The sequence below is a fragment of the Carcharodon carcharias genome, chromosome 6 (assembly GCF_017639515.1).
Source record: "Carcharodon carcharias isolate sCarCar2 chromosome 6, sCarCar2.pri, whole genome shotgun sequence".
NCBI classification, from domain to species: domain Eukaryota; kingdom Metazoa; phylum Chordata; class Chondrichthyes; order Lamniformes; family Lamnidae; genus Carcharodon; species Carcharodon carcharias.
In genome coordinates, this window is record NC_054472.1 from 74,147,558 (window position 1) to 74,171,819 (window position 24,262).

General features: G+C 43.0%; 1 protein-coding gene across 2 annotated transcripts in view; it reads right to left on the reverse strand.

Annotated features, from left to right (window-relative positions):
* The window catches only part of pkia (cAMP-dependent protein kinase inhibitor alpha), a 170,912-nt gene extending 148,272 nt beyond the window's left edge, over window positions 1–22,640 (reverse strand). Inside the window, exon 1 of one of the 2 annotated variants that reach the window (XM_041188980.1) lies at window positions 22,514–22,640. The gene's annotated coding sequence lies outside the window, so the exon portion shown is untranslated. Of the gene's footprint in view, window positions 1–22,066; window positions 22,085–22,513 lie in introns of those variants that run through there. The other variant, XM_041188981.1, reaches the window with a different exon arrangement.
* Between the last annotated feature and the right edge of the window lie 1,622 nt (window positions 22,641–24,262).

A 24,262-nucleotide genomic window follows, 5' to 3' on the forward strand; every position in this document is an offset into this window, starting at 1 on the left:
CTTCAGTTACCAGATACTTTCTGGTACCTCACCCAACTGGCCATTCATCATAGAATCATAGGAATAGGTGTACAGAAAGAGGCCATTTGGCCCATAATAAGAATGCTGGTGCTAGCTTTTCTCCTGAAACTCTCTTCTAATTGCATTTCTTTTCCCTTTCACTGTTACATTCTTCCTTTCCAAATACTTATTCAAAAGCTTTTTAAATGGCGTTCGCAGCTTTTTGATAAAGAATTCCATTGCCAGGATTTTTCCCTTGATGGGTGGGCTCGACAAGGGCCGGGTGGGAACGGTCAGGAAGCTAACGACCATCTGTGATTGGGGCCAGACCGCAATTTCACGCTGGTGGGCCAAATAAGGCCCGCCCAGCATGAAATGCACGCGGCAGCACTCAATGCTGCCTGTAGGCGGGGAGAGGACAAGCGCACAAGTCAGCTCCCTGAGGCACAGAGTTTTGAAAATTAAGAATAAAATTTTTTTAAATGTCAAAAAAGTCCCCTCATGTGACTCTGCCACATGAGCAGGGGCATGTTAGAAATTAGGATGGCATTCTGAAATTTTCTTTTAATGACAGATTGAAACCGCATCCCGTCCGTGGATGAGGTTTTGCAAAAAATGCAAAGGCTGCTTGGCCTTTTTGCCTGAGATAAAAACAAAAAAACTGCGGATGCTGGAAATCCAAAACAAAAACAGAATTACCTGGAAAAACTCAGCAGGTCTGGCAGCATCGGCGGAGAAGAAAAGAGTTGACGTTTCGAGTCCTCATGACCTATTGTCGTTGACATCTTTTGATGATCTGCTTCTATCACTGCTTGTTTGTCCCTACAACCACACCCCACCCCCTCCACCTCTCTGTCTCTCTATCTCTCCGCCCCCCCACACACACACCTTAAACCAGCTTATATTTCAACTCTTTCTTGGACTCGAACTCAAGTTCTGTCGAAGGGTCATGAGGACTCGAAACGTCAACTCTTTTCTTCTCCGCCGATGCTGCCAGACCCGCTGAGTTTTTCCAGGTAATTCTGTTTTTGTTTTGGCCTTTTTGCCTGCCCGTTTGGTTGGGCAGCGAAGAATTTAATTCAATTGCATTGTTAATGGTCTTAAAAGGCCTTTCTATTGTCGGCAGCTGTGCTGCTGACTCCCGCATGTGCCCACCGAGCGAAATATCGCACAAATGCGTGATGACGTCGGGATGCTCGCCCAACGTCATCGTGCGTCATTTTATGCTCGAGTGGCCCAGGCACAAGCCCACCCATTCAGCAAAAAGTCCTGCCCCATGTTCCAGTAACTGAGAAAACCCTTGCTCCTTCTAATGTTGACCCTCAGTTGATGCTGCTCAATCAAGGATTCATTAACTAGTGAAAACAATGGGGAGAATTTTCTCCCCGTCAGGGGTACTGAGTGGGAGCGGATGCGCAGCCGATCACCGCCTGCATGCCACCATTTTATGTGGGCGGGCCAATTAATGACCGCCCAGCATGACGCACATCTGGAAACGCTGAACGCTCCCTATGTGGCCGGGTGGAATAGGCTGAGTGGGGCCTGCTCTCTTTCACACATGTGTGCAAAAGAGTGCAGAAATCTCCCTGAGGCAGAACTGACTCAGGAAGATTAGTTTGATGGTCAAAGGTTTTAATAAAGAAAAAAAAAGTAAGACGTCCCCTCATGTGACAATGTCACATGAGCTGGGACATGTCAATGAACTTTAATCAAAACTTTTACTCAACTTATAGGCACTTCATGAAACCTCATCCCGCTTGTGGATGGGGTTTCATGATAAATGCGAAGGCCGCCTGGGCTCTTCACCTGCCCACCAACCTTAAGGTTGGACAGGCAGCTCCGTTAGATGTTTTAATTAGTATTTAAATGGCCTTGATATGTCTTTGACAGATTGGCAGGCGCACACTGGAGTCGGCTGCGTGCGTCAAACTGAAAATCAAATGACGTGTCAGGACACACACCCGATGTCACCAAGCATCATTTTACACGTCGGCAAGCGGGGCCCACCCCCGCACACTGACCTGAAGATTCTGGCCAATGTTTCACAATTACCCTTTCAACATCTTTCATCATTTTGAAAACCTCTTTTAGATGTCCCTTTAAGCTTTTCTGATCAATTTTTAAAGCCCTTCTTCATAAGAATAATCTTACATGTGTGGAGGCCGGAATTGCATTCAAAACTCCATTTGTGGTCAAATCAACGTCTCGGACAAATTCAATACTATGCTTTTGCATTTATCTTCAATGCCTTATATATAAAACCTGGAACCTATTTAGCGTTTTTGCAAATAACTTTTCTATCAGGACTCAGACCTTTAAAGATCCATAAATCTACACTCCTAAATCTCTACTCCTCCATTTTGTTCACAATTCCACCAATTAGGGCATATTTCATTCAACATTCTTTTTGCGAAAGCGTACTGTTTTGTATTTCTCAGCTTTAAACTGTGCTGCCAATTATCTGCCTATTCTGTGACCTGTCTTTGTCATGCTGCACTTAGCTGCAATTTTACCCATAGATTCCCGTCAGATCCTAATTTTGTATCATCAATAAATTTTGATCTTTCATTCTCTTGTGCTGCTGTCCAAATTATTTATATAAACTGAAAACCAAAGGTATATCCTAGGGCATACCATTGCGCATACCTGCCAAACAAGACATATTTGTTTACCAGAAATCTTTATTTTCTTTCCTTTAATCTCATCTACGTCCATTTTCAATGTATTCTTGGGATATAGATGACACTGGGAAAGCACCAGCGATGACCATTCTCAAGGGCATTGAGAGTCAATGACATATCGTGGTAATGGGGTCAGTGGGGTCATGGAGTTACATATAGGCCTGATCAGGAAGGGGTGGCAGATTTTCATTCCTGAAAGCCATAAGTGAACCAGTTTTTTTAGAAAAAGAATGTAGCAGTTTTCCATGTACTTTACTGATGCTAGGCATCAATTACCAGATTTACCATTTCACAACTTGCCATGGTTGTATTTCACTGCACCTGCTTGGCAGCCAAGTGCCACAAGGACTATATTGTACCCATGTATCTACATTCACTTTAACATCATGTGCCCCCTGAACATCTATATACCAGATTCCCTTTTATCTAAACATTGGCCCAGGACTTTTGATCTCTGGATCGTTGGAGACTGGACGTATTCCCCAAGGTATGCTTCGGAACCCCGCAGAACTTCCAACACAATGACTCCATGGGAGTTGCCTGGTGAAGGGTCATGAGGACTCGCAACATCAACTCTTTTCTTCTCCTCCGATGCTGCCAGACCTGCTGAGTTTTTCCAGGTAATTCTGTTTTTGTTTTGGAATTCCAGCATCCGCAGTTTTTTGTTTATATATTTACGTTTGGACTTCTGCTGTGCAGTTCCCCTGCTCCCTGGGGCCCTATAAAAACAACTTCAGACAGTTCCAACTTACTTACCTGGATAGTTACCGAAGGAATGTTATATAGAAAAGTCCTAGTTGAGCTCCTGGGTAACTATACAACCGACACCCCTGGCTCCCCTCTTTACCGCCACCCCCCTAACCCCAGCTCCCCCGACCAACCTAACTAGACCTGGCCACCCAACTCTTCCCCACCAAATACCGACGCAACCTGACTAGCCCCCACCAACCAAGTCTACTTGACGCCCTGAACCCCTGACTGGACCAGCCCCCACCATCCAATACCACCCCATGCCTCTCTGATTCCCCCCCCAACTCAGCATGACTCGCCCCCACCACCAGACCTAACTGGCCCTGGGCCTGCCAACCCCTCCCGGCGTGACCCAACTATCCCCCTGAACCACTCACCCACCCCACTCACCTCACTCTACTCAGCTGTCACCCTATCCGTCTATCACCTATCACCCTACTCAGCTACCACCCTAACCATCTTCCATCCTACCCACTTGTCACCTTACACACCTACTACCCTACCCAGCTGCTACCCTATCCTTCTACCACCCTGCCCAGCTGCCATCCTACCCACTACCCACTTATCTCACCCACATACTCACATACAAACCTACACACTCACCCGTTCACTCACACATTCTCTCATAAACTCATTCACTAACATACTGAGAAGCTTGGAGACCTTTAAACACTTAGCAGAATATGGCAGCCCTAGTGCTGCACAAAGGGGGCATGGCTTCTGCACAGATTCTCTTTGCTGCTCTTTACGACGATTCCTGCATTGAGGAATATCTGCGTGATCCTCCATTGGAAGTTAAAGGCCTGAATCTTCTAGTCAGTGAGCAGGGGCGGGTCCTGCTCACCGATGCGTAAAACGATGCGCAGTGATGTCGGGCATGCATCCCGATGTCACGGTGTGTCATTCCAATCTTCAGTTCAGCAAGCGCACACTGGAGTCGGCTGCACGCCCGCCGAAATGTCAAAGGCCTATTAAGGCCATTTAAAAACTAACTTAAATGATTAATGGAGCTGCCCATCCAACCTTAAGGTTGACAGGCAGGCGAAGAGCCTAGGCGGCCTTTGCATTTATCATGAAACCTCATCCATGGGCAGGATGAGGTTTCATGAAAGATTTATAAATCAAATAAATTTTTAAATTAAAATTCATTGACATGTCCCAGCTCATGTGACACTCACATGAGGGGACGTGTCTGAAATTTTTTTTTCTCTTTATTTAATTTTTCAAAATGAAATTCAATTCCCTGAGGCAGTTCTGTGCCTTGGAGATTCCTGCGCTCCTTTGCGTGCATGCGCAAAAGAGCGCAGACCCCAATTCAGTCTCCTTCCCCCGCCCACACAGGGAGTGCTCAGCGTTTCCGGGTGTGTATCACGTTGGTCGAGCCTTAATTGGCCCACTCACGTAAAATGGCGGCACGCAGCCAATCGCGGGCTCCCGCTCAGCCCCCCAATGGAGAGAAAGTTCTCCCCAAGGCCTTTTCAATGTATGCGGGTAAGTGGGTAGTTTTCTATCTGACACAGGGGTCCGACTCTGATCGGAAGTTCTGGGGCTACTCGAATCATTCTTCAAAAATGAGTAACTAAATTAGTCAAGCATCACCTGCCCTTTCCAAATCCATAGTCAGAGCTTTGCTGTGAGTGCACTACACTGCAAGCCTGACTGATAATCTTAAATTGGTTGTCAGTGTAATCCTTAGCGCAATCAGGATTGTTTAGCAGGTCCTGTCCAATTGAAGAACCACATCTAATATTGGCCAATATTTTGAGTTTTGCAAGCACAGGCTGGTTGGATACGGTCAGTGCTTTGACCCTTGTGAACAGCCACATAGATGAGCTGTTTGATATGATCTGCCAATCCTTGGGACATACAACCTACATACCTGGCATCACACCAGCACTGGCGCATGCTGGACGCTACATATATTCACACACAGGGACCTGTTCTTTCACAGACAAAAGTAATATGTCCACGCATTGTAGCTTTCTCAACTAAACAAAAGTTTGGGGGGGGTGCGCAGTCATTTCCTGGTTTATTCCCTTGGGCAATGCCTTAACTAATCAGAGTTGACCTACCTAGTTTGAATTTAAACAAAAGTTTGGCAGTTAACTGTTCCCTGGTACATTCCCCGTGGCAACTCCTCTACCAATCTGACTTGCCAACCAATCAACACTCTCTTCTCATGCAGTATAAATTCTTGTTCCCTTTACCATTAGTATTCTTGCAAATCTGTCCTGATGAATGCAAGGCAAAAAGCTTTGACAGCATATCTTTTTTCTCAGCAACACTCAAGTTCTATACCACCAAACGACTATAAATAGTAATTGCTAAACATCTTCACTGACTCCGAAAGGCTAATTTTATATTTGTGGAATGACACATTTCTCCATAATGATTAAAAAAACTGCATTTTAAAGATATATTTTTTCTCCTTTAAAATTTGATTCTCTTAATTTCTCCTTAATGCAATCACAATCATTTAATTAACTAGCTGAAATTTAAATTAAAAGTGGGGGATATTAAGGGGTTTTAGATTCTGGTTTGCTGAACACTCCAATATGATTGGTTCTTTACCTGACATCACCGCTCCTGCACGCCAAGACACTGCCTTGAGTTGGTGACAGATTTAAACAGCTCAGGGGCAAAGGGAGCACCATGCCGCAGAGATTGCTAGATCTTTGTGGGCAGCTTTTATTGAGGTCAGTAATGAGCACCATTGATTTACCTCTGGCTGAAAAATCCACACCCATGTTCTGCTCCTGTTTAACCTAGATAGTTGTTAATTTAATTCAGAACTATAGCCACAAGTGTCATGACACAATACTTGCACGATGGTATATTAAATCTTTAAAGACATATTTATAAATACCACATTCTAATAATAAATAAAACTTAAGGTGGCTTCTCAGAGCTACCTGAGATGTTTTGTGCATTAAAACATCTTATCTCTCATGATGACATGGATACCTTTTCTGACATTAACTCCCTGTGGTTTTGACCAGGAGATAAATGAAACTCCATCGACACCTTCATTGTAAAAATGCAAATTTGCCTTGACAAATCAAAAAAAAACCACAAGTGGAAAAAGACTTCAGACTGTTCATTAAAATTACCACAGTCCCTTATTTGGCACCTTGACTTGGCATTGATGTGAGGTTACATGATTCTGCAGCCATCTTGGCTCCCTGCCAAAGATACACCAGAAAATTCAACCTGCTTTTCAAAGACAACTTCAGGGGCGCTGATAGAATTCTATCAGAGCGATAGAGAGGGTCTGACAAGCAAAGCCATCAACCGCTATAGCCAGTTAAGCAGAAAATAACTACCTATAATGTCTTGAAAGAGACTCTCACTCTCCTCTAACCTGTTCCATCTTCAAGCCTACCTGTTAAAATAAGCTCCAGGCAGATCTAGGAACTGCTGAGAAATCTGTGCATTTTTGAAACCTTCACTTCAGCTAAAGTAACAATTTGACTACGAAATATCAGGCCTGCAGTGTAGTTAAATTCCATTTTTATGAATACTGTTTTACCTTCAACTGCATCTAGTTTTTCTGTTGTGATAGTGTGGGTCAGCCTTGTGAGTGAGACATCACATTTTCGTTAACCTCCAGGGCAACTGTGTGAGCAATAAACTAACCTTCCTCATTTTTAAAATACAAAAGCTGCTGTAGGGTTGGTTAAATTGACTCAAACAATCCGACGGTAAGAAAATGCACAAATCCACACACAAATCACGGACGATAAAAGATAACACCTTAAAATTATCCGTGACATAAGTTTCTTGAAAACAGTGGAGCAAAAAATAATTAATTATTCTATCATTTCCTCACATATCCCTTTTTTGAAAAGAGGGAAAAATTGCTACCTTCCAGTCTATTTCCAAAAGATACATCAATTTAGCACTTCTTGACTTTTTTAATAGACGGCCCTTTTGAATGCTTAAGATCAGCGGTTGATTCCAACATTAGATATTTTTACTGCACTATTTTCACCTTCCTCTATAAAAAGAATATAATGCAAAAGACATTTTTGCTTAATACATTTTGATCATTTTTATCTTCACAGAAAGGATATAACAATGGTTTAATTCAAAATGAATTCATGCAGGCTGTAAAAGAAGTCAGAGGCTACAAGCCTTGAAGTTGTATCAAATATAGGTAAGCTGAGTTGTGGAATGTTATTACTCATCACATATTTCTAACTGAGTGAATTAAGGTTCAGCTATCGCATTCAAACACATTAAACCAGGATGGGCCCTATTCATTTTGACAGCAGAAGATGTTTCTTTGAACCTGCACCTCAAGGGGCAGGGGGAGAAGCACATGATTTTATTAACAACCGACTGGAAAACCTCTGATTAGAGGAACCTCCCTCCCACTGCCTAGGAACCTGGAGCAAAAACTACAGACGGGCATATGGACACATGGACTAGCAAGGTCCAGGTAGAAAACTTGATTTAGGAAGTGGGAAACTCACTCATCTCAAATCCAGAGCTAGTCAGAAAGAGAATGCTGACCAGAAAATGCTAAGCATGCCTGCTAATTGAGGTAGTGTGATATGTGCTTATTATGGGTAGAAAATTAAGCTTGGCATGTGGGCATGCGCCTGACATGCCTGAGAGGAAATAAAGCGCGTTGATGTTGGCCAAGCGTGCCTACGTCAACATGCACTCTCGCGATAGTTAGGTCAGCGGGTGTCGCCGGAGCCAGAAGCACACCTGCCGTCAATTAAAAGGCCTATTAAGGCCATTAAGTAAACAACTGTCCCGAATTTTTCACTGCCCGTTCAACCTAACGGTTGGTGGGTAGACAAACAGGCCAAGCGGCCTTTGCATTTTTTAGGAAACCTCATTTAAAATGTATTTATTTTTTAAAACAGCGCTTCATCTCCCTTAGGCAGCTCTGTGCCTCGAGGAGATTGAAACGTTCTTTCTCGCGCAATGCGCGAAGCTTGCGCTAGGCCCGCTGACCATTCCGCCACCAGCCCCCCACCCCCCCTCCCCACCTGCGCAGGCAGTGCTGAGCACTACCGCTCATGTTCCACGCTGGGGAGGCCTTAATTGACCACCCACATAAAAGTCCGATCACGGGCAGCAGTCGGCTTCCCAACCGCCCCCGCCAAGCACCCCCACCAAGGGTGAAATTCTGCCCTATGTGTTTATTAGTTTTCTTATACTCAAGGGGGTTTCAATAGTTAGCTGAATCAAGATAAAAATTGATTACCTTTATTACTCTATATTTAATTTTCTGTCTGTAAAATAGATAATTTTAACGATGTGTATCTGATTTCATTTCTCATGTTATAGCAAGGCTCATTGGTAGCACTCTCACCTCTGAGAAGATTGTGGGTTCAAGCACCTCTCCAGACACTGAAGCACTAAAACTAGGCTGACACTTCATTATAGTGCAGCATTCTTTCAGCGCTATCAGAGGTGTCAATTTTTATTCAGCGGCCCAGTCTAACCCAGTCTAACCTGGGCATAAAGAATCCTATGGCATTATTCAATGGCAAGCATAGGAGTTCTCCTTGGTGTTCTGGCCAATGTTTATCCTTCCACCAACATCGCCAGATAAGATTATCTGGTCATTATCTCGTGGCTATTTGTGGGACCTTGAAACGTGCAAATTGGCTGCATTTCCCTCAATTACAACAGAGACTGGACTTCAAAAAAAGCACTTAACTGGCTGTAATGCACTTTGTAATGGCCTGAGGTAGTGAAAGTTAGTGTATAAATGCAAGTTCTTTATGTTATTGTACATTGACAGCACATGCTGGAAATCTGAATTGGAAACAGAAAATGCTGGAGATACTCAGCAGCTCAGGCAGCATATGTGGATGGAGAAGAACAGGTGTTTTGATGAAAGGTTATTGACTTGAAATGTAAACTCTGCTTCTCCCTCCACAGATGCTGTTCTGCCCTGTTTATTATTTCCTGCATTTTCTATTTTTTTACCTGAACATAGGCCAGGATTTTCCCATCGGCGAGCAGGGGAGGCGGGGCCCGCTCACTGATGTGTAAAATGACACACGGTGATGTCGGGCAGAACTCCTGATGTCACCGCGCCCCATTTAAATTTTCAGGTAGGTGGGGGCTCAGCAAAATCAGCTATGCATCCACCGACCTGTCAATGGCCAACTGACAGAGTCATTTAAGTAATTAATGGACCTGCCCGTCCAACCTTAAGGTTGGCGGACAGGCTGGGAGGCACTGGCAGGCATTAGAAAAAGCATGAAACCTGATCCACAGGTGGGATGAGGTTTCATGTAGGTTTTTAAAAATTTAATTGAAGTGTTTTTAAAAGTTATGGACATGTCCCAAGTCATGTGACATGAGGGGACATGTCAGGGAATTTTTTTGCTATTTTTAATATTTTTTACAGTAGAGGCGATCTCCCTGAGGCTGCACTTAGTCTCAGGGAGAGGAATGCGCTCTTTCGTGCGCATGCGCAAAAGAGCGCACTCTCGGGTTTAGGGATTCCCCCCGCCCTCACAGGGTCCGTGCAGGCTTCAGGCTGGGCGGGCCTTAATTGGCCCGCCCACGTAAAATGGTGGCATGCCCTGATCAGGGGCACCAATCGGTGATGTGCCTCCGCGCGCCCGCTCTTAATCTTCCCCCCCCCCCCAACGGGAGGAAAATTCTGCCCATAAAGTGCTCATAACACTTAAGTGAGTGACTAGCACCTCTGTACCTCCTGAGCCGATATCTAATGCAGGCCCAGAATTAACCTTGGCTTTTCCTCATGGTCAACTAAAAGAAATTCCTTGACCTGTTATTTGTCTCCTTGCTTTTTTGATTATTCCCGCTATCGGGTGTCGCAAACTGCATTGTAATACATCAGCATATCATTATTAGGCCTGCCTGCCAGAATTGCCACTCCCGCCCCCACCACCCCACTGGATCGTCCGCCCACATCGGCGGGAGAGCACACCAGCGTAGAACACATCGTGACAACTGTGGCGTGCAGAAATCAGGACTTACCCACCAGGGTTTTGCTCACACTGCGGACATTCAATGAGCAGAAGGTGCTGCAGCCTGACACCGACAGCACACTGGGCAAACGTCCATGGCATGCTGGGTTGATTCTCATGGACAAGCGCATAGAAGTTGGCAAGTCACCATTGATGCTCACAAGAGGGGATGGTCGAGGAGGTGGGAGAGGAAGAGGAGTTGGGGGGGCTGAGGTTAGGAGGGGGAGAATGAACCTATCAGGATGGGTGAGGTTGGGTGGGGGGGCGGATTGAAGATGTCGGTGGAGAGGTCGAGGGGGGAGGAAAAACAGAGGGAGGAGGGGGTAACAGGGGAGGAGATTGCAACTGTGGAGGTAGGTGCAAGGGGGGGGTGTGGTGCAAGATACAAGGGAAGGAGTGCTGAGAGGGGAGGGTGTCCGGGTGGAGGATAGGGTGTGGAGACAAGAGGAAGGAAGGATTGAGGAAGAAGGGAGCTCAGGATGGGGGAGGGACTATGTGGCGGAGGGGTGTGGTGGAATCCTGGGACTGTGGAAGGATTGTAAGGGGGGAACGGATTCCAGGTGTGGAGGTGGGAAGCGATTCCGGGGGTGAGGGGTCCTGGGGTGGGGGGGGGGTTCCAACAGGGGAAGAGGTGCGGAGGGGGTGTATGCGCAGATGAACATGCATGGGCGGGATTGAATGGGTCCATGTCTACCTCATGGGGAGCAAACTGAGGGTGGGTGTGGCAGGAGGGAATGGTGAGAATGACTGAGGGCAGAGTGAGGCAGTAGGGCGAGAGAGTGAGGGTTCGATGGTAGCAATAGAAGGGATGACAAGGATGGTTGTGGGGATCCGGAGGCAGACATGGACCCTGGGGGTGGGAAGGAGAAGGTCAGGGAGGTGAATGTGGATGGGGATGGGATTTTTATGAAGGAAGGGAACGTGTGTTCACCTGGACACTCCCAAAGGAAAAGGGTTGTGGCTGGTAGGAACCGGAGAGGTGGTGGAAAGTGATGCTGGGGGGTAGGTTACCATGAGGGAAAGGAAATGGCTGACTGGGGAGGGTAAACGATGGGGGAGCAAAAGTAAAACCGAATTAGCACTGTGCTGTCCAAATCAAAAGTGAAACAAGAGTCATGGTGGCCAAGATCAGGTGCTGCATGGGAGTGTGATCAGTGGGTGGGCGGAGATGCAGGACAGCTCAGATGGACAACTGAAAGCGAACCCCAGCAGACAGCATTGAAAATGCTCAGGACATTGAGACGAGTGTGAAATATGAAGGATGCGCATGCGTGGGAGAGTGCTTGCATGAGGCTCCGAAAGGCCCTGCCACACACACACTTTTCACTCTGTAGTCACTTGTGAGCCGGCTGCTCCCTCTGAGGTGACGGGTCTACCAGGCTGCTTATTTCCACCTCTTCACTGGAGGAGAGTCCACTTGGCTGCAGATGAGGATGTGGATGGAGCTGAGGGACTAGCTGGTTGAGGGTGTTGGTCACTTAGCAGAGTTCCCTGTGAACCAAAAGAGATAAGCAGTGCATGGCAGCAGAGTCAAAAGCAGGAGAAAGCACTCGCATTTGTGTTGAGAGAGGGATGATGTGGTGCAGGAACCTCAGGTGGGCATTCACCGCCGACCTCACTATCACTACAGACACGGTCCACATCCCCACCAGTCAGCATGATGGCACACTGCTCAAAGTGAGTGAGGTGTCTAATGTGGGCCACTCCACCCCCGAACTGGGACCTCCCCCTGCTGATGTAAGCAGGCTTCTCCTGCATGAAAACAGTTGGAGAGAGTGTGAATAGGACACATGGCACTGCATGGAATGTTTGTGTGGTGAGCAGAGTCATGGGCAAGATGAGGACGCAAGCTCGAGAGGATATGAGGCTGATGTAGACATGATGGTGGGTGAGGGAGTTAGTCCCTTGTGGTCTGAGACCCCTGTGGGTATGTGATGGGTTTGGTGAGCGTGTGAGTTGAGAGTAATGAGAAGAGTGAGTTAATTTGGCAGAACGGATGAGACCATTCATCCTGCAGTGGCACCAGGTGGCTGCCCTCTTTTGCAGGGCATTGGCGCTGACCACCACCTCCCAAGCCTGGTTGGTCACGCCGCTGCCCATCCTGCAGCCAGAGTGGGGTAGAGGACATCGCGGTGGCTTCCACAGCATCCAAAAGGCGTTGCAGTGATGCGCCGCTAAACCTGGTGGCTGCAGTCTTTTTGCCTTTCATGAACTTCTTCCCTGTTGCAGTCAAGCGCTGGAAGCACTGAAATGTGGTAGGTGTGGCTGGACTTTAAATATGGCGCCCGCCATGATGAACCAGCGAGGTGATGGCGGTGGGCAAGTCGGACCGCACCCACCATGGAAATGGCATGCTTCCCTGGAATGTATAAATAATGTGGTGGCTTGGGACAATACAGCATGAAAACCCGCCATTGCAGCTGGCGGGTAAAACATCATTAAAGCATCGCTACCGCACTCAGTGCAAATGTGGCACCATTCTGCCCAATGTCTTATCCTAGTCCACTTAGAAGTCGTCGTCAGCTGTCCCTCGATTGCAGGATGATGTCTAGTCAGGGTTACGAGCTTCTGCCATGGGTCTTCAAGTGACTGAACAGGTTGATCCTCAACCTGCAGCTCTTTGTGCACATGGGCAGAATTCCCCATGGTGGGATCCTGTGTGTAGGATTAGCTGATTTTTCCTTCCTTCTCTGCTGGTGCTTTACCTCATCATTAAGACATTGTGACTCAAAGCATGATGCAGCTTAATGGATAAGTTGTTGCTATTTTAAACAATTGGTAGCAAGTTCCTCCCAGTCATTAATGTCAATGCTGCCATGCTTCAAGGAGAGCTGCAGAGTGTCTTTGAATTGTTTTCTTTGTCCTTCCTGGAGCGTTTGCCATTTGGGAGTCGAGAAAACAGGACCTGGTGGGTGAGATGCTTTTTGGCCGTCGGGACACAGAAATGCTGCATTATTATAACTCTTATGGTGGGAAAACTCTCTCAAATATTTACTCAAGTATCATCCTCAAATTATTCCCTACTTTTTGGTTATCCATAATTGTATCCCACTGTAGTAACGTATTCTTGATTATTTTGAGTTAACCCAAGTAAACTCTGAGCATCAGCAACATTAAGAACCATCCACTTTATGGTTGTAACTGGATCTTTAATGAATGTGACTCCTTCCTATTTGTTCTTTCATTCTTTATCTCTCCTGAAAATGCTGTAGCTGGAAGTACTTAGCTTCTAGTTCTGCCCAGGTTGAAGCCAAGATTCTGGACTTCAATTGCAACAAGCCTGGGAAGAAAATATATTATGTTAGTTCAATCTAATTAGCATTTCTAATTCCCTTAAATTATTTCTAATGCTTTATGCATTCACGTGAAACACTGTGATTCTGAGCTCATCATGCCTCCTTTCTATTTTTTCTTATCTGTTTTATCAGGGACAAAATAAACACAGCCCCTAAATTAGGGAGACTGCAAAACCAAAGACAAAATTATTTACTTCATTGTACTTCTCCTTAAGTACTCACCTAATAGTTCTCCATGTCTCTACCTTTGAACTAACTATTTTAAATTATTTTCCCCTGCACTATATTTATTCTTAACACCTGCTCTGGATTAAGTGAAACCCAGCCCATCCATGGAGCTTTCTTCTTCCCCAGAATCTATTACAGGGCCTTAAAAAATTGAAATCCTTTCTTTCGCACTGCATGTTGATACATGGTAAGCCATTTTATCTTAAGTGGCCCAGTGTGTGCCAATACCAGTAATACTGAAATTGCAATCCTGCCTCTAAATCAAATACAAAATCCTTCAAGCTTTCTTTATGAGACTTTGATCACTTTACAGATGACCCATGATCTAACAGAATGAAGAACCAGGCTTTTGCTGTTGTTGGGGGAGGGGGAGGGGGAAGGGGTGGAGCTTAGGTGCTGTTTGGCCTGCTCATGTTTCTATTATCCACTGTTTCCTAAAGTATTGTTTCTGACCAAACCTTCATGCTATTCCTTCTGCATTTCCTGAATCTACCCTAACTGCTCAATTATTTCTCTTACCCTGACACATCAGAAGGAAAGGTAGGGACAGATTTTCTATCATGTGGGTGGAATCTAAAAATGGCCAGTGGGACCCAATTCCAGGATTCTTGTCCCTATTCCCGTTATGTGGGATTTTAAGGGCACAGGATAAAGGCACGGGTAGCAAACCTGCATGCAGCAATCCTGTCCTTGCCTACTCCATTGCAGGGTGTGCACTTCAGAGCCCCTGGTACTTCCATGGAATCGAGACCATTTTGGAAGGAGACATGGACATCAGAGAAGTGGTGAACCATGGAGGAAAACCTAGTCTGAAGTTGGGAATCTTTTGACAGGTGAGTTTAAAAGGTATTGACAATTTCACCTATCATAATGCAATATGGTAAGTATGTTTTAATATTAATGATAGGGCTTTATTTATTAAAGATAACTGACCATCGAATTGATCAGCATTGTGAAAGTGTGCAGATGTATTAGAGTATTTTAGCTAGTGGAAAAGTGCTCTTCAGCATTCAACAGTATTGAGGTTCAGATTGTAACATGTCAGTAGAATCCTGTAATGTAATCTTTTCATTGATTGACAGTACAGCCATTTTTAGATCCTTTGAAGCAGTGATACAGATGGTCATCTGTTCAAAGGCTTTATTGTATTCAGCTCTAGAGGTTTTGTTGACACAGTTGTGGAATGGAATCCCATTATGAATGCTTGACTGAGCACCACACCCCACTTTGCATTCAGCTCAGCAAGGGTTGTTGATACAGCTATCAAGCAGACTGTGAGCTTTATTTACACTGACAGTTTTATGAACAGTTTATAGGATTATGTTTTTTGAAGAGGTTTCTGGATGGCTGTTTGTTTATTTTGACAGTTTGATGAGCAAGTCAAAGAATTTCTAATGTTATTATAGGGTTCCTGAGTTCTGCCCATTGTGGCTATTGGGCTAGTGGGCATGGGGGTATGGAGGGGCCATGGGTGTATGGAGGGGGCATGGTGGGATATGAGGGGCATGGGGTGTATGGACGGAGCATGGGGGTTAGTGAGGGTGATAGTGCCTAACACCTTGGCATTCCCCACCTCCATCCTCACCTTGGCCTTACTTCGGCCCTCTACTTCATCACCATGAAAATAACAGGCGGGCACTGCCAGAGAGGAGGCAGGATCATGACATTGGGAAAAGGCCAGGTCCGCAATTCTCTCCTTAAGGATGAAAACCTGGGCCCCGGTCCTGACTGCAGGAAAAGCCAACTCACTCTTTAATAATAGAACTCCCACAGTACACACTTTCTTTTTTCTAGTCACTAATTTCATTTTGCATCCTTAACCAATTGCTCTGTGGTGCTTTGTTATTGCACACAACTCTCACTTACATTATTTCTCTAGTTTTCACAAAGGTATTCAGCTAGCCTCGACTACTTATTTACATACATTTTCTGCTAATTATTCATTGATGAAGCATGATAGAGTATTATTTATATCAATCTTATATAAGGACCTTACATTAAATAGATACAGTACAGGTCAGCTCAGGTTTTCATTTTAAAGGCAAAAACTGGTGTTGCAATATCACTGGATGAATATTTAATAGGTTTGCTGGATATTCTCCTGTTAATTATTTAAAAATAAATGGTTAAGACTACTGTTAAAACATAGGCAGAGGAAGGTCCAGTTCCGAAGAGGTCATATTAGAATTGAAACATCAAGTCTGTTTCTCTCTCCAGACCTGCTGAGTTTTTCCAGCACTTTCTGGTTTTATTTCAGATTTCCAGCATCCACAGTATTTGCTTTTATTAAAACATTTTAAGCATCCATCTCTAATATCATGAGGATAATTCTAGTCAGCAGTTAAAGAGATGCATTTTATTTAGGGCCTATTTGATATATAAAAGATCACTAGCCATTCTAACCAATATGACTCAGGCACTCTTCATTTAAGATTAATGAGAATTTTATTTAAAGCACAGCCTCTTGCTATTGCCAGATTTAAATATAAAGACTATACTTCAGAACAAAACATGTAATTCAAAACAAGTTGCTAATTTTGTGCAATATATGCACTTTACCTTTATAAATTCATCCAATAATATGGGAATAATAGGCAAATGTGGAGTTACTTGATTTTTAATTTGTGAAATTAGTGCCTTTAATTTTAAGATATATTAAAAGCACCAGCAGTAAGCTTGTCTAAATAGGAGTTGAAAAGCTGACCACTTTTTTAAATTTCAAAATGATCTTTTAAAAGAGCAACTTTTATTTTTGTTTACTTTGAGCAGGATAATGTTTTTAATTACTGTGGTAGACAGATTGAGCTTGTGAGCTGTATTTCAAAGGGGCCTAGCTATATGATTCAAGCAAGAATACAAAGTGTTCATGGTATTTCATCAGGATGACAATATGCTTCCTGCATTTAATTATTAAATATGTTTTGCAATTTACATACATTTATCATGATTTCAAGTGTGACAGGAATTTGATTTCGATTTGTTTCATGTGCTAAAATGGCTGGCTATTATTTGCTAAAGCTGTGTGTGATGGGTTCAGATTCAATTAGAAATATCTCTCAATTGCATAATTGATGGTAATATTGTTATAGCAACTCTGGATATCTTCACCATTGAATATGGAATTAAAGAAGATAAAAGTCAGGTCATTTCTGTGGTTTCTCAATTTTTTGTGAATTCCTGATGGTTGTTCAATACTTTATCTGAGAGATATTGTGAAGGTGTCTTCCTTCCCCAAGAAACTAAGCAGCTGAGGCAATTGACACTTTAAAATATAAAACGTTTAGAATATTCATTAAAATATATTGTCCTGTATTTCAGTATTGGATTAATATCTTTGCTTTTCCATATCATTGAATTTGTATCCAGATTTGATTGTTGTTTCAGCCTGCGTGAATCTGGTTTAGTGTGCATAACTTGACATTTGTTAGACTGAAAATGTAATGGAGATCCTCCATAATTTTAAATTTATCAGAGCTGATTATTAGACCTGATTTACAATATCCCTGCAAGGCAGAAAGTGAACAGTACAGATTTCATGTTGTAAGGCACACAACACATTTATGGGACACAATTCTCAAGCTATTTGAATAAGAAAATAATTTTCTGAAACCCATTGTTCTGTGTTCTAGTAGCTTCCAGGAAATCTAGGCCAGAATTTTACCAGCATACAATTAGCTCTGCCACTGGGACCAAATGCAGTTCCAGAGTCCACACGGACGAACAGCAGGACTGTGGAGGGGGTTTTACCAGAAGCAGCCAATTAAGAGGCCAATTACAAAAATCCAAGCAAAAGACCAGAAGCGGAGGTAACCCACTGCTGAAGCTGCTGTGAGGAGAGGGCACCTCCATGTTAAGGAGCCCTCAAAGACTGGTAAGAAACCTTTCTAATGTGCCAGGGCCAGGCAGCCAGGCCCTAGATTTCAGAGAGGTGAACCCTCCAGCAGCTGCATTGGAGATGTGGGAGCAGCCATTGCCACCAGTGGGCCCCTCTGTGGGATATGGAGCCTCCAGAAGGAAGGCCCCTAGCACTCTCTTCCCAAGAAACCAGTGAAAGACCAGCTTGGTGTACCTGACAGTCTCCCCACGCACCTGGGCACCATTCCAATGCCAGTAAAATCCCAACATTGTGGTAAAATAGCCATTATTAGACCATTCCCACCTTTGCAAATATCCCGTGGCAGCAGGAAAATATATGACTGCATTCCCTCTGTCTCCTGCCGCTACTTTATGACTCCTTCCACCTCCTGGGCTGGTAAATTCCTGGCCCTAGTCTTTACTATGCAGTCAACATTGCTTCATGGAGCTGCAAAATACTTATCTAACATCTGCCAATCCAAATCGTGAAATATGCAAATGCATGTATTGTATACAATACCTGAAATAGAAGTGCAATATTATATTTGTGTACATTACAGTCTTATATATGATGCTTTTAACTCCATGTCAACTAGAAAAAGGTGATGCATAAACATTAAATATCATTATGATAAGAGAGATAGGAAGTACTGAATCAGAAATAACCATTTACCCACATACTATGTATAATTTGCCCTGCCATGACATTTTATTTATTCTACTTGCTCAGCATCCTGAGGGAAGTGGCCAACCTCTTAAAAGTTAAACTTCTGTAAAATTTCTTTGTGGCCTTCAAGAGTAGTCAAGGAAACTTGTGAGATCGTGTTCAATTCTTACTGCCCAAGCTTCTCAACTCTGGCCAGTTGCATGTTACAGATGACTCATCTGTCATCCTAGCAGCACAAGAAACATTGATGTTTGTGTTACTTTTAAACATGTCATTCTATCCTGTTATCTTCTGATCCATTCTTAGCTAAATACTTACCCAACTGTTTAATTAAAAATATTTAAACAAAGAAATGGTTCCTTTTATTAATATTCATGTATGTTTAGGACGGATTTCTTTTAACCACCTGAGGCTTGTTGACTTTGTACTTGAGTCGTTTTGTGTTCTGTACTCCAAGCTACGCAGTTTGTATTTAAATTATTCATGTCTATCAACATGAAAAAAACCTGGATCATATCTCCTTTCAGTCTTCTCTTCTTTATTGAAAAGTCAGACTGTAAATCTCACCACTTCTGAATGGAAAATTCCAAATTTGAACACTATGCAATGCCGAATAAGGTAGTTGCTCAAAATTGCACAACTTATTCTAAATATGGCATAGCTAGTGAGCTGCACAGGGTCAAAATAACCTTTATCATATTAAAAATTAAACATTATCAAACAATACTTCATTAGCCTTGTAGTCAACCACTTCACCTTAATTAAATGCAATTGTACATAACATAGCATTTACTTTCTTTTCTCATTTTTGCTAATATGTACCTAAGTTTTATGCATCCAGTTTATACAGAGATTACCTGTAATATATCTATGTTGAAATCTATTTATCATCTTTTAGCATTCCATTTAAACTTTTTGAATGCATTAACCTCTGTCATATTTTGATCTCATCAGAAAATACATTACAATAGAAATACCTTTCATTTATTCATTTTAAAAATTGGACACAAGGCATAATGATATTGGTAAACACATTTCTCCATTTCACTTTAATAGCTGAAGATGTGAAATAATTCTCTATTGTATGATACCAGTTGCTACACAGGAAAAGCCCTTTTATTTATCATGGTCTTCCATTGCCAAACCAGTTTTCAATCTGTTTCAAGAGTTAATTTACTATTAATTTCTTTAGCCCTAAACTTCTTTCATCAGTTCTTTGGAGGAGACTTCAAAACTGTGTTCTAATAGTTCAGGCAAGCATCAAAATCCCTTGTCACTATTCAATCAGCGATTTTTCATTGTGCCCTGGCCAACATTCGTCCCTCAAACAGTACCAGCAAAAGCAGATTAACTGATCATACATCAGGTTGTTAGGATTTTGTTGTAGGCATCTGCCTGCGTAATAGTCAATGCACATCAAAATGTAATTGAAAGTACACAAAGCAATTTTTTCATTTTACAGATGCAAAATATTTTTCTCAGTCTTTGAAATGTTATTGAACATGTTCTGAAAGTATTTGTAAATTAATTTGCTAGCTATCTGCCAATTTGTTTGCTTCCTGAAAGACTTTCAATAAATTTGTGAGGCTTGTCCTTTGGCTTCTAAAAATACATTGACTATTTTCTATGACTCCCATGGTTTGAACATAAATAATAATAATGTCCAATAAAAACTCTAGACTGTTTTCCCCAGTTAAAGAAAAATACTGGTCATAATGGTACAAGTCTTAAAGGGCTAAATTATGAGAACAGGTTGCATAAACTTGCCTCATGTGCCAGAATGTAGAAGGCTGAACGGTAATCTGTCAAGGTTTTTAAAACGTTAAAAAGTTTTGAAAGGTAGAGAAAGGAACCATTTCCTTGGGAGGGAGAATAAAAACAAAATAGATGCAATCTTAAAATTAGAGCCAGGCCACTTAGGAGGCAAATGGGGAAGCATTTTCCCACACATGGGGCAGAATTTTACGAGTCGGCCAACGGGGGTGCGGCCTGCTTGCCAACATGTAAAATGACTCGCGGTGACATCGGGGGTAAGTCCTGATAACACTACGCCCAATTTAAATTTTCAGAGAGGCGGGTGCGCAGCAAAATGAGCTGTGCGTCCGCCATCCTGTCAATGGCCAATTGAGGCCATTGACAGGGTCATTTAAGTAATTAAAGGACCTGCCCGTCCAACCTTAAGGTTAGCGGGCAGGCCGGGTGCCCTGGTGGGAACTAGAAAAAACATGAACCTCATCCACCGGCGGGATGAGGTTTCATGTCGGATTTTAAAAATTTAATAAAGATTTTATAAAAATTTTGGACATGTCCCAACTCATGTGAGGGGACATGTAAGGGAAATCTTATTTTTCTACTTTTGTCTTTTTTACATTTACAGACGATTTCCCTGAGACTGCACTTAGCACTGCTCTTTCGTGCGCATGCGTGAAAGAGTGCACTCTCAATTTTGGGATTCCCCCCGCCCCGCCTGCACAGGGAGTGCATAGTGCTTCTGTGTGGATGTCACACTGGGCGGGCCTTAATTGGCCCGCCCACGTAAAATGGCGCTGCACCTCCGATTGGGGGCGCCGATCGGAAGCGTGCCCATACGCGCCCGCCCATCAGCTTCACCCCCAACGGGGGGAAAATTCAGCCCATAGTGTAGCAGAAATCTGGAATTTTCTGCCCCAGAAGGCTGTGGTTGTTGGGACAGTAACAGCTTTCAATACTGAGATTGATAGATCTTTGCTAGGTTAGAGTATGAAGGAGCCAAGGCAGGTAGAGCTGAGGTATAGATTACCTAATGGAATGACAAAACAGGCTCTAGGAGCTGAATGGCCTACTTTTGTTCATACACTCCTATAATTCCCTGATTCACATCTCATTCCTTTTTGAAATATAGGAGTAACATTTGATACTTCCAGTCCTCAGTTAGAACTCCAACAGATATTAGCTAACACAAGTGAGGCTCTGTTTTCTTATATGTTCTTACAAATAAACAGCTTAATTCTTTGGAATGATGATATAATTAGCATTACGGTGCATGACCCTCAAATTAGTCTGTTCTGGAAATAATAGTGATTTTATCTGAGTAATCAACTGGGGAATATTGCTGTGTATTCTGATAATCATTTACAGTTGGAGACTGTTGTGTACATCTGCTTTACCATAGAGTAAAGATAAAGGAGACCATTATGTATGCAGCAAACTAACTGCTGATTCAAACATTTGTAGAAGATAATGTGGCATCTATTGGTAGTTTAACCCTGCATAACTAAAGTAACATAATCAACCAAGGATTCTATCACTTTCCAGTTATGGAAGTCCATTAAATTATTTCCAGAACAATCCAACTGATAATCCTATACAGTAACACAAACTATATTATTGCTACAATAAAAACCACATTTTTATTGACATAAACGTTTTAAACTGCCAACAGGGGACCATTCACATAAAAAGAATTTTTATTTTTTCATGAAAAATATTAAAATACAGTAAACTGCATAACAACATATATTAGGCAGAGAACTTCCTACCAATTTGACAATTAACAGTAAGTTGGTAGGGATGTTCCATCCCTGGAGTTAGACCCTTGCTCCAAGCCATAACACACATGGTACAAAGCCCTATAACACTTACAATTATGATTTATGGTTGACTCACTTGGCTCCTTTTTTTGCTCAAGAATGACAAATATGGCAATGTCTAGTGTGTTCCATCCATCATGGTAAGTTTACACTAATAGAAAGCTGACATTAAGGAAATAAATCCTAGGGACAAACAAAACGCTTGTGACATGCTAGCTTCCCAGCTCCCCCGCGGTATAGAATGCATTATCTCAGGCCACTTCGACATTCTTTGTGCTCTGAAACAATAGTCTGCCCACCAGATGTTTTGCTGCAAAACCACGCCTTTTATTTTCCCCAAATTCCAATGGCATTGTCTAACGATGTCCTTCACAAAGCTGGAAAAAATCTTCAATGTAAGGCAAGCACTGAATTATCAGTTTAGTTGCCGTTTAAAAAATTTGGATTCACTTTGTGAAATAAAAAAAGTGTTTGTTTAAGAAAATACAACCTCACTTACCCCTCTTTGAAAAGGTTAAATAGGCATATGGATTAAACCATTCCGGATATTTTGTTGACCTAAAAGTCAGCTGCTTGCATGCTCTGCTATTCCATCTGCAGCTCCCTTTGCTCTGGATGCTAATACAGGGAACCTATGTTTGGCAGCTGCACAACTGGCTTTCTGCATGACATCATGTGGGATTCAACCACTTCTGTCAGACAGTGGGGCTTGATCAATTTAGAGAATAGAATTGCATTCTGATCGTTGGATATGTGCGAAAGCCACCGCGGATCAGTGATAGAATCGCATTTTGTTTTGCTCTGTCTGTTATTTAGCTTTGAAACACATACTTATGCCGGTGACATGGCTTTACAAACCGAAACCTTTGCTCTCTTTCGCTAATGGCATCGGCCGTGTGAAATCTCTTCCACTTTGTTGGAAGAATAGAGATTGGTTTCCAAGGAGGAAGAGAATGTGTGAGACAAAATCTACCAAATGCTTCCTCGGCTGTCAATTATTAGGGAATGTTTCACTTTGTTAAGTACAGCTCAACGAGTTAACATCTTGCTCGGATGTTTGGCCGTTCTTCTGTGGGAACACGACAATTTCAAAAACCGTGGATCAAGATAAAATGGGCACAGATTTTCTTTTCAAATATACAATTATTATTTTACAACTTTACAGCCCAGTTCCTTCACCATGTAAATCCTTTTTGGTTGACACATTTTAGATTCTTAAAAGTTGCCATTAAATGCTATATTAGATCTAGCCTAATACTGTAGCAATAATTATTTTGTTATGGGGGTTTGTTTTGGTCAGCTGCGTTTGTAGTACCAAAACCCATCGGCATGTTTAAGAATCTCCCAAATTTGGCTACGAAAAGATATAGGCCATGAAATTTGGCTTTGTAGCATTTGTTTTTTTTTTACTCAATCATGGAATGTGGGCTTCGTTGTCTGGGCCAGCATTTATTGTCCAACCCTAGTTACCCTTGAGAAGGTGGTGGTGAGCTGCCTTCTTGAACCATTGCAGTCCATGACACAGCCCCAGCAACCAGCTATAACATGAGCAGCTGAGGAGGAGGAAGAGTAGGAGGAAGAGTAGGGGGAATAGGAGAGGAAGAGGCAACCAACACAGCCAATTTTCAGCCAGCCTGCTTGTGATCAGCTCATCTGAGTCCAATAAACACAACCCCAATTCCCCATTCACCAACTGTCCAGTACCTTACCTTTCCACTGTTACTGACCATCACAGCATCCTCTAGGGCATAATGAAAAAACAAAAATCACTGCAAAATAAACATATAAACAAATTTATAAATCACACCATGCCCTATTGTATACAGTCTAACCATAATTGTTCATATCCTAAGTGCAACAGCAAGGCCGCTGGTGGAATGGCAACATTTTTTATTATTCATTCATGGGATGTGGGCTTCGCTGGCTGGGCCAGCATTTATTGCCCATCCCTAATTGCCCTTGAGAAGGTGGTGCTGAGCTGTCTTCTTGAACTGCAGTCCATGTGGTGTAGGTACACCCACAGTGCTGTTAGGAAGGGAGTTCCAGGATTTTGACCCAGCAACATTGAAGGAACGGCGATATATTTACAAGTCAGGATGGTGAGTGACTTGGAGGGGAACTTCCAGGTGGTGTTGTTCCCATCTATTTGCTGCTCTCATCCTTCTAGGTGGTAGTGGTTGTGGGTTTGGAAGGTACTGTCTAAGGAGCCTTGGTGAGTCCCTGCAGTGCATCTTGTAGATGGTACACA